Genomic DNA, 11,228 nt, shown 5'->3' with positions numbered 1-11,228 from the left:
AAGTGACGCAGACGCATGGCTCACGCGACCGCGCGGATTGGAACTGCACAAGTGATGCGGAGGCGTGGACGACGCACACGCGTGGCAAGGCAAAACGCCGAATGACGCGTCGGCATGAATGACGCGATCGCGTGACATGCGCGATCTACAGAATCTACAGAATTTGCTTGGTGCGATTCTGGGCCCTGTTTTGACCCAATTTTTGGCCCAGAAGAGCATACTAGAGCCAAGGAACATGCAGAAACAAAAACAACAATTCATTACAGACAATTCTCAGTTTTAGATCTAATTTTACTCCTCCTCTAGGTTTTCTCTCTACACATTCATAGTTCTTAGGATTTTATTATTATTACTTTTCGCATTGGGATATTGAGAAGAGTTATTACCTCAACAAGACTTCGTCATTCTAGTTTGTTTTCTTTACCTGTCTCTTACTCTTCCATGTCCTTTGTTTACTCAGAATTATTATTGGATTATTTTTAGGATTTATTAATACAAGAATTATTTTTATTTTAATTGATCCCTTTGATTATTATTTATCATGTCTTTCTTTAATTCCCTTTTTTATGTTATGAATTCTACATTCACAATGAGCGAGTAGTTCCATAACTTAGATGGGAGTTGATTGAAAGGAAGACCTTGAGTTGGGATGCTTAAAAGAAAAATTGTAATTGAGTTTATTGTTGGATTTCTCTCTAGTCATTGACACCAATCCTTCCAAGTAAGCGGATTGGGACTTGTGAATAGAAATAGCTTTCCAACTTGTTTGACTTTCCCTTACCTAGTAAGGGATAACTAAACAGAACAACCCTCAATTATCAATTAATCTTGAGAGTACTCCAACAAGAATAGGGCTTCCAACTAATCTACTCCCAGCCAAGCCTTTTATTTAAAATTACATAAATTCTCTAATTTAATTTCCTGTTATTCAACTCAAACCATTTTTTGAAATCATCTGATTAATAAAATAGCACACCTTTCTGCAACTCGTTGGGGGACGACCTGGGACTCATACTCCAAGTATTTTAATTTTAATTTTGTGACAACTCTTCTAAATTGATAAGCAGATTTATGGTTGGTTAAGAACTGTACTTGCAACACATCTCTTATAATAAGTTCTTAACTCGCCAATTTCTGCCACGTCAAGGGTCTTCCAAGGATGATGGATTCATCTTCATCCTTCCCAGTGTCTAGGATTATGAAATCAGCAGGGATGTAAAGGCCTTCAACCTTTACTAACAGGTCCTCTACTTGTCCATAAGCCTGTTTTCTTGAGTTGTCTGCCATCTCTAAAGAGATTCTGGCAGCTTGCACCTTAAAGATCCCAAGTTTCTCCATTACAGAGAGTGGCATTAAGTTTATTCCTGACCCCAGGTCACACAAAGCCTTCTCAAAGGTCATGGTGCCTATGTTGCAGGGAATTAGGAATTTACCAGGATCCTGTTTCTTTTGAGGTAATTTCTGCCTATCTAATGCATTTAGTTCATTGGTGAGCAAGGGAGGTTCATCTTCCCAAGTCTCATTACCAAATAATTTGACATTCAGCTTCATGATTGCACCAAGGTACTTAGCAACTTGCTCTTCAGTAATGTCTTCATCCTCTTCAGAAGATGAATACTCATCAGAGCTCATGAAGGGTAGAAGGAGGTTCAATGAAATCTCTATGGTCTCTAGATGAGCCTCAGATACCTTTGGTTCCTCAAAGGAAAACTCCTTATTGGTCACTGAGCGACCCAGGAGGTCTTCCTCACTAGGATTCACGTCCTCCCCCTCCTCCTTGGGTTCGGCCACACCAAGTAAGGTAATGGCCTTGCACTCTCTTTTTGGATTCTCTTCTGTATTGCTTGGGAGAGTACTAGGAGGAGTTTCAGTGACCCTTTTACTCAGCTGGCCCACTTGTGCCTCCAAATTTCTAATGGAGGACCTTGTTTCATTCATGAAACTTAAAGTGGCCTTAGATAGATCAGAAACTATATTTGCTAAGCTAGATGGATTATGCTCAGAATTCTCTGTCTGTTGCTGAGTGGATGATGGAAAAGGCTTGCTATTGCTAAACCTGTTTCTTCCACCATTATTAAAGCCTTGTTGAGGCTTTTGTTGATCCTTCCATGAGAAATTTGGACGATTTCTCCATGAGGGATTATAGGTGTTTCCATAGGGTTCCCCCATGTAATTCACCTCTACTATTGTAGGGTTCTCAGGATCATAAGCTTCTTCTTCAGAAGATGCCTCTTGAGTACTGTTGGATGCAGCTTACAATCCATTCAGACTCTGAGAAATCATATTGACTTGCTGAGTCAATATTTTGTTCTGAGCCAATATGGCATTCAGAGTATCAATTTCAAGACCTCCCTTCCTTTGAGGCGTCCCATAGCTCACAGGATTCCTTTCAGAAGTGTATATGAACTGGTTATTTGCAACCATGTCAATGAGTTCTTGAGCTTCTGCAGGCGTTTTCTTTAGGTGAATGGATTCACCTGCAGAATGGTCCAATGACATCTTTGATAATTCAGACAGACCATCATAGAATATATCCAGGATGGTCCATTCTGAAAGCATGTCAGAAGGACACTTTTTGGTCCGTTGCTTATATCTCTCCCAAGCTTCATAGAGGGATTCACCTTCTTTCTGTTTGAAGGTTTGAACATCCACTCTAAGCTTGCTAAGCTTTTGAGGAGGAAAGAACTTGTCTAAGAAAGTTGTGACCAGCTTATCCCAAGAGTTCAGGCTATCTTTAGGTTGAGAGTCCAACCATATTCTAGCTCTGTCTCTTACAGCAAACGGGAAAAGAATAAGCCTGTAGACCTCGGAGTCAACCCCATTAGTCTTAATAGTATCACAGATCTACAAGAATTCAGTTAAGAACTGAAAAGGATCTTCTGATGGAAGTCCATGAAACTTGCAGTTCTGTTGCATCAGAGAAACTAATTGAGGCTTTAGCTCAAAATTATTTACTCCAATGGCAGGGATTGAGATGCTTCTTCCATGTAAATTGGAATTTGGTACAGTAAAGTCACCAAGCATCTTCCTTGCATTGTTATTATTTTCGGCCATGTCTCCTTCTTTTTCAAAAATTTCTATCAGATTTTCTCTAAAGAGTTGTGCTTTAGCTTCCCTTAGCTTCCTCTTCAGAGTCCTTTCAGGTTCAGGATCAGCCTCAACAAGAATGTTCTTATCCTTGTTCCTGCTCATATGAAAAAGAAGAAAATAGAAAAGAAAATATGGAATCCTCTATGTCACAGTACAGAGATTCCTTATGTAAGTATAAGAAGAGAAGAATAGAGGAAGGAAAAGATAAGAATCCAAACACAGAGGGAAAGAGTGGGTTCGAATTCTTGGGTGGAAGAGAAGTGTTAGTAGATGAATAAATAATTAGAAGGAGGTGAGAGAGAAGAATTTTAAAAAATTAAATAAATTAAAATAAAAGTATTTTTGTTTTAATTTAAAAATCAAAGTTAAAATTCGAAACTAAGAAAAGAAATAAAATTAAAATTAAAAATTAAAATAATTAGTTAATTAAAAAGGAATTTTGAAAAAGAGGAAGGTGATTTTCAAAAATTAGAGAGAGAATTAGTTAGGTAGTTTTGAAAAAGATATGATTGAAATAGGATAAGATTAATTGAAAAAGATTTAAAAATCGATTTTGAAAAGATAAGAGGTTAGAAAAGATTTTGAAATTGATTTTGAAAAAGATGTGATTGAAACTTATTTTGAAAAAGATTTGAAAAAGAATTTTAAAAAGATTTAATTTTTGAAATCAAAGTTTATTACTTGACTAACAAGAAAATAAAAAGATATGATTCTAGAGTTTAAAGATTGAACCTTTCTTACTAGGCAAGTAACAAACTTAAAATTTTTGAATCAATCACATTAATTGTTAGCATTAATTTCGAAAATATGAAATAGAAATAAGAAAAAGATTTTGAAATTATGAAACAAAATAAGAAAAATATTTTGAAAATTAATCATAAAGTTTTCGAAAATATAAAAGAAAAAATGAAAAAGATTTGATTTTAGAAAAAGATTTGAAAAAGATATAATTTTTAAATTGAAAATTTGATTTGACTCATAAGAAACAACTAGATTTTAAAAATTTTTGAAAAAGTCTACTCAAATTTATGGTGTGTAGAAACTCTACCGTTGAAAATACATAAGAACAAGGTCCAGGCATGGCCGAATGGCCAGCCTCCCCAAATAGCATATGAATTCGAAAATTAGGGAAAAAACCCCTAGTACAATAGTAAAGAGTTCTATTTATCTTAAACTAGTTACTAGGGTTACAGAATTGAGTAAATGATGCAGAAAATTACTTCCGGGCCCACTTGGTGTGTGCTTGGGCTGAGCATTGAAGCTTTCACGTGTAGAGGTCTTCCTTGGAGTTGAACACTAGTTTGTAACCTGTTTCTGGCGTTTAACTCTGCTTTGCAACCTGTTTCTGGCGTTTAACTCCAGAATAGGGTAGAGAGCTGGTGTTGAACGCCGGTTTGTGTCATCTAAAAATGGGAAAAGCATAGACTATTATATATTTCTGGAAGGCCCTGGATGTCTACTTTCCAACGCAATTGAGAGCGTGCCATTTGGACTCTTGTAGCTCCAGAAAATCCACTTTGAGTGCAGGGAGGTCAGAATCTAACAGCATCTGCAGTCCTTCTTCAACCTTTGAATTTGATTTTTGCTCAAGTCCCTCAATTTCAGCCAAAAATTACCTGAAATCATAGAAAAATACACAAACTCATAGTAAAGTCTAGAAATGTAATTTTTATTTAAAAACTAATAAAAATATATTAAAAACTAACTAAATCATACTAAAAACTATGTAAAAATAATGCCAAAAAGCACATAAATTATCCGCTCATCAGTGGCCGCAAATGGCTCGTCAATCGGAGCTTCGGATCAAAAGTTATGTGGAATTGAAATTTGAGTTGAAAGATGAGTTAGGGTTTGAGGTTTGCTACTACTCCTCAACGTGTTTCAAGTGAAATGAAGGGGATGGAGGCTGAATTTGGCTTCTTATATGTTGGGCCATGGGCCCAATTCTGGCCCCGTCCAACCGGTTTAGCCCAATCTTGGGCCAAATTCTTTAAAATTAGTGTCAAGATTCTCGTTTTAATTTCCTCTATTATATTAAGCCATACAAATCACATTTTTAATTTTCTAGAATAAATTTTAATTTATGGGTTAATTGTTTATTAAATAACCGGGATTTACATTCTACCCACCTAATTAGGAATTTTGCCCACAAAATTCGAGTTCAGTTACTTGAAAATAGGTGAAGGTAGTCTATCCCCATTTCTAATTCAAATTCTTCGGTGTGCTCCTCTATCCTGACTTGATTTCCAAGTCACTTTCTCTTAATGAGACTTCTTTTTCTTAGAGTTCCTTATGTTTACGTCATCAATCCTGATTGGGGTTACCTGAGACTTCATATCCTTTTTGAATTAAACTGTTTTAAATTGTTCTAGCACTTCAGATGGCCCATCATCCTCGCAATAAACCCCGTTAGGTCGATTGTTCTTCTCTTACCGTTCACTGAAGTAGTCTCCAATAATACACAGCTTCCTCTTTTAAACTCTCTCTAGGCTCACTCCGTTAGTCTGCGTAACTTTTAGGTCGGCTTGCGCTGTTAGAACTTTAACTCGATTTTTGCTTACTCTTTCCACATAGTTTTCAGCTATTCGTTTAGAACCTGAGATGCTTGATCCCCTTGTTCAACATGCTTCAACATTCTTAGTAGCTCTTTATCCTCTTACTGCACATCTCAAACTCTCGGTTTTACTACTCCTTAAAATTTGCCACCGATTCGGTCTGATACCTCAAGCCACTGCCTCAACATCCAGCTTTAGACTACAACCTTACTTAATGGTTCTTTCTCCTTAATCATTCTCCAACAACACTCAGGATCTTTTTACTAAAGACGCTAGTCACCACTTTACGATGTTGTCTCCACATGCATCCAGAACCCCTTCGATGTTGCACCACAGCAGTTTTAAATGGTTCATTAGGCTCAAGTGTCGTGAGTACTGGTAGTGAGAAATTCAAAAGTTTTCTTTGCCTGTCTCCACACACACACACACGGTGCACCCTAGCGTGTCAATATAACTTCAGGCAATACGGTCGGCAAGAATTAAGGCTCCAAAAGTCCTCTTGATATTGCACGCATGCACGCTTCATCTCCCGCGTTCAGGAGTCTTGCTCTAAGGGACCAATATCTCGACGGTTACAACTAGAGGTTATACGTGATACTAGTTTAGATTTGAACTGATTCTTAAACCGATGTTAAGCTCGAATGGTAAACGATCAACACGAACGGTGTTCGCGAGAAGTCAGAAAGATGTTTTGTATAGTAATTAAACAAAAGTGGCAGGTGAATAACGAAATGCACAAGGAGAAGAATTCAAGGTGCATATCGAGAAAAGAGTTCAAATTAAAATCGTGATAGGGAGAACAAGGCATATCAAATTAATTTCAGACTCATTCTGGAAAAATAGGATTCATGCGAGTAAAAGTAGTATTGAAAGGAGGATCAATTCATTAAGAATGCCAAGAAGCTTGTGAAATATTTGCGATAATCTACAGATGTTTTGTATGACCAATTGATGAGAATTGATGAAGTTGGGAATCATGGGCGATAGCGAGTATGTTTGATTATGATGAGATTGATTCTAGTTGGTTTGATGGCATTGTAAGGGTTGAATTCGCGATTGATTACAATAAAAGTTGACTACATGTGAGTTGAGAACAAGTACACGATTGTATTTAAAATGTGTGTTTAAAATGTGTAGTTAAGGCATAGAGGTGTTGAGTAAATTGAAAGAACAATCAAGTGGATGAAGATGTGAACTAAGAATTAGGAATGAGAGTGAGATCGAATAGTCAACTATGGTATTGAAATGAGCTTGAGCAATGATTATGGGAACATTTGGATTGCTAAGTTGGGTTGTCACCATGGTACACGAACGATTTGACAAAGTTGATATTGCGAGTGGTTGTTATGGTGAATTGTGATAAGTTGATTATCAAAAGTCTTCTGTCTGTTAATTCGTTGAAAATTCAAGTAGGAATTTATAATAGAATTCCCAATGTAAGTTACAAAAGAAAGGCTGAGTTGGGTCGCACAGATTTCGTTGGCACACTCCCCCTCACATAAAGCCTTCTGCTGTTCTCTTCCTTCTTCACTGGCATAACCGGTGCACCTCACAGGAAGACACTTAGTCGGACAGTTTTCTCCTCTAATACTCCCTTCAACTCGATCCTAGGTTCTACCGATTATAATGGTGTCTTCAGTTACGGCATGATCAAAACTGATCCGGCTTCCGGCACTAAGTCTATCGCAAACTTACTTTCTCTTCGAGATGGAGGCTTTGGTACACCTTTAGGATTGTCCCGAAAACTCTCTCGCAATAGCGATTTGGTCTCATCTTCACTCGCCTCTCAAACGATTAGCAACTAAAGGTTAAATCCGTTCCATTCCTCTTCCTCGTTGTTCACCGTCACTAGGGTTTAAACAATAACTTCGCACAATTGTCAACACTTCTGATCCCTTAGATATAATCCAACCCGCTTCTGCTGCGTCACTCTAATTCTTAACCTTCAAGAGCCTAGCCACTCCTCTAAGTTAACTAAATATCGCTCCGTCTCAACAGCTAATAGTCTTCGACTAATCACCAACTTGGACTTTATGATTATCAAAACTTGTCATGCATCACGAATGAATGTTACATATCATTGGTATGCAAGGTAGTTAAAGATTCAACTGCTAATTGGCAATTACCTTGAGTCTGAGAATTAGATTCGGCTATGTCCCAGCATTTCCTGTGTGGACAATCTCGATCTATATCCCTTGGCTTCCCGCACTTGTAACACACACCTAGCCCGGCCCTGCATGGTCTATTTTGATGGTATTTCTTGCATCTCCACACTTTAAGTCTTCTGGTTGAGTACTAATCTGTCCTTCTAAATTCAGACTCTGACGACTGTCGTTCCTTCGGTCATTATTCCGGCATTGAGAATGTGAAATGGCATAACGGCCCCTCTTGAAACTTTAGCCCCTTGGTGTAATCTTCGTCCTCTTTCCCTCTTTCTTGGTGAAAGATTTTCGGCAGTCACTCCTAGCCAGCTCGGTCCTTCTTGAGCTTTCGCTCGCTGTTTGACCCGTGTTAGTTAACCTGGGATAACTCACTATTTCCACTGGTGCCACTGTACTCGGGACATCATTTCCGCCTTTATTTCCGTCACCACTTTCGCTGCCAACACTAACTTGTTTTCCCATCCTACCCCTTGCTCGGCTAGTCGCAGCAGCCACAGCGCCAATGACAGCAACAACACTCGCCATCGTGGTCATGAAATTGGTCAAGGTACCTACCGGTATGGTCACATCATTACCTCTCTGTCCTCTACCCCGATTACGCCCCGATCGCATCCACGAGGCGCCATTTTGTTCCTTTTCACACCAAACAAGTGATATCAAGGTGATCAGTCTCAATATCGCAAGTCTAGTGCCTCAAAGTTCTAAATATATGCTCGTGAACTTATGCTATGTATATCAAGCAGATATCCTAAATAGCACATAAACACGAATCAGAGTATGCTCAGAAGCATAGTCAGTCCGTCCCTTAGGCTCTATAGGAACGAACTGCTCAGATACCATAATGTAACACCCTACGACACAGAGCTTTACACCTAGGATGTAAAATAGAGGTGGCGAGGTGCTACGACCTACTAAAAATAAAAATTTAATATATAATATACTGAAAAAGACTCATATCTAGGAGCCTTTGAAGAAAGGGATAAAACGAAAATCGATAAATTGAAAAGCGTAACGCTCACGAAGCGATAAAGCAGACAACACAAGATAGAACAAGCTAAGGAGTTGATATACCAAGAGTTCCAAAATACATATAACAAAACTCAAGACTTGGCTCGCGAAGATAAACCGGCTTGAGCGAATAAGTGTATATACATATATTGATATATAGGACCCAAAAGAAAACCCAAAATACAGAGTTATAAAGCCTGAGTCTCCAAAATCACCTCTAAGAGGAATTAATACAACATATATATAATAGGCGGAGACAATAAGTATCTAAAAATATACGAATAACCAAAATAAACCCAAAAGATAAAGATCTTCGCAACATCAGAAGATCCCAGCATGCTTCAGTGACGTGCTGCCTATCCTGCATCTGAAAACCACAAAATCCGTATGGATGAGAACCGGAGGTTCTCAGCATGGTAACAGTGCCCACATATCTAACATATAATGTCCTGCGAAAGCTGAAGGCAATCCTAGAACTTCCAACATATAATTAAAGCTTAAAACATAACTAAACCATGAAATTAAAATAGGCAGCTAGTTAAGGGTCTTCAGAGCTATCTAAAACTCTCCGTTCCAACTCCTCCGAACCTCCCAACCACCAACGGAACCAAATGCAACAAACACAATTATTACAAACAGAGAAATCACAAATAGGAATCAAATATAGCTGATAATCAAGTAGCATTTAGTTATGCAATCACTTAGGCAATCCAAATAAGACATATAGATGCATATGATGCATGCCTATCCTAGTGGCTGATGAGTTTCATCTGTCGGTTATAGAGCCAACCCGACAAGTCCTAGTAGCTAACCTTTGGATGGTCCCTCTGTCGTGCCTCCTCAACTCGAGAAATTCTCAATCATAACATATTTATAATCATAATCATAATCACACTGATACACGAAAACTTGTCTCTCAACAAATTTCCACCGGCAAGTGCACCAGATTGTCGTCAAGTAAAAACTCACAATAGAGTGAGGTCGAATCCCACACGGATTGATTGGTTGAGCAATTTTAATTGAAGGAGTGTTCTAGTTGAACTAAATCAGAATTTGAATTGAGGATTGCAAAATGTAAATTGGCGAGAAACATAAAGAGCAAGAAATGTAAATGACAGAATTTAAATTGCAGAAAGTAAAGACAATAACTAAATGACAGAAGATAAATTGCAAGTAATTAAAGTATGGAAGCTTAAATTGCAAGAAATTAAATGGGAATGGGGATTGAGCATCAAATTAAACAACAGAATGTAAAAGAATGGGTGAGATCAGAATGGGGGATTCATTGGGCTTTAGGAGATATTAAATTCTCTAGATCAAATCATTTTCATCTCTTCGTCAATCAATGCATTCATTGACTTTGCTTGGCAATCTTAGGTGATTGGATCCCAATGTCTTGGCTCACCAATCTCTCTAAGCTTGAATAATTGCCCAATGTCTTGATTTAATTGCTCATGGGAAGAGATGAAGTTTGGTCACTGATTATACTACACAAATTCATAGATCAAAGTATTGGTAGGATTACATGTCTCGATATCCATCCAACCCCTAATCAAATCCAATGTGAGAAAGCATTTCTAGCATGATTTCCTCATCCCTCTCTCAAAGATCAGAGGAAATCCAATTATGAATAGCTTCTCTGTTAAGACAACTATTCAATTGAATTAAGATCGAAAGCTTTCTAACAAAATCAAGAGAAAAGATAGAAGAAGAAGATGAAAACTACTATTGATCCATTGAATTACAACAGAGCTCCCTAACCCAATGAAGAGGGGTTTAGTTGTTCATAGCTCTAGAAATGGAAATTGAAATTGGAAAGTACATTGCAAAATTAAACTAAACCTGCAGAAAAGAGAATTGTGCAGAGAGTTCCCCAAATTGGGTTCCTCACTAGCTAACCTCCCAACTAACTTAGACTCTAAGCTATTTATATACTTCTTCAATTGATCTTCAAGTCTCTAGATTGGGCTCTTGGGCTTTGTTGAAGTGGGTTGAAGTGGCTGATGAATGATTTTTGACGGTTTAGAATTTCACAAATGAAATCTCATTGCAAGTATAGTTTCTAAACCATCAATAATGCTTTCATACAAACATTTATTTGTCACAAGTAACAAACCCCTAAAATTAATAACCGAAGTATTCAAACCTCGGGTAGTTCTCCCTAGGAATTGCAATAAAGTGTTCTTGTTATTGGTTATGAAGTATGTTTGGGGTTTTTGAAGTAATAGACAAGGAATATAAATGGCAAAGGAAATAAACTAACAACTAACAAAGCTCTTGGCAAGGTATGAGAACTAGAAGTCCTATCCTCATTATCCTCCTCAATTGTGACAACAATTGTCCATTGCTCCCACTTAGTTAACCTCTAACTATGAAGGAAAGTCAAGTAGATGAATTAACTTGATTCCACAGG

The 11,228-nt window shown here is 37.8% G+C and overlaps 1 non-coding gene across 1 annotated transcript; it reads left to right on the top strand.

Annotated features, from left to right (window-relative positions):
* The first annotated feature begins 2,553 nt into the window (after positions 1 to 2,553).
* Positions 2,554 to 2,661, top strand: LOC112724807 (small nucleolar RNA R71). Its single transcript, XR_003163952.1, has one exon. It is a non-coding gene; the product is annotated as a small nucleolar RNA R71 (small nucleolar RNA).
* Positions 2,662 to 11,228: the final 8,567 nt, after the last annotated feature.

This window comes from Arachis hypogaea, chromosome 11, assembly GCF_003086295.3.
Source record: "Arachis hypogaea cultivar Tifrunner chromosome 11, arahy.Tifrunner.gnm2.J5K5, whole genome shotgun sequence".
Classification (NCBI taxonomy): domain Eukaryota; kingdom Viridiplantae; phylum Streptophyta; class Magnoliopsida; order Fabales; family Fabaceae; genus Arachis; species Arachis hypogaea.
This window is presented reverse-complemented; position numbering and strand designations above follow the sequence as displayed.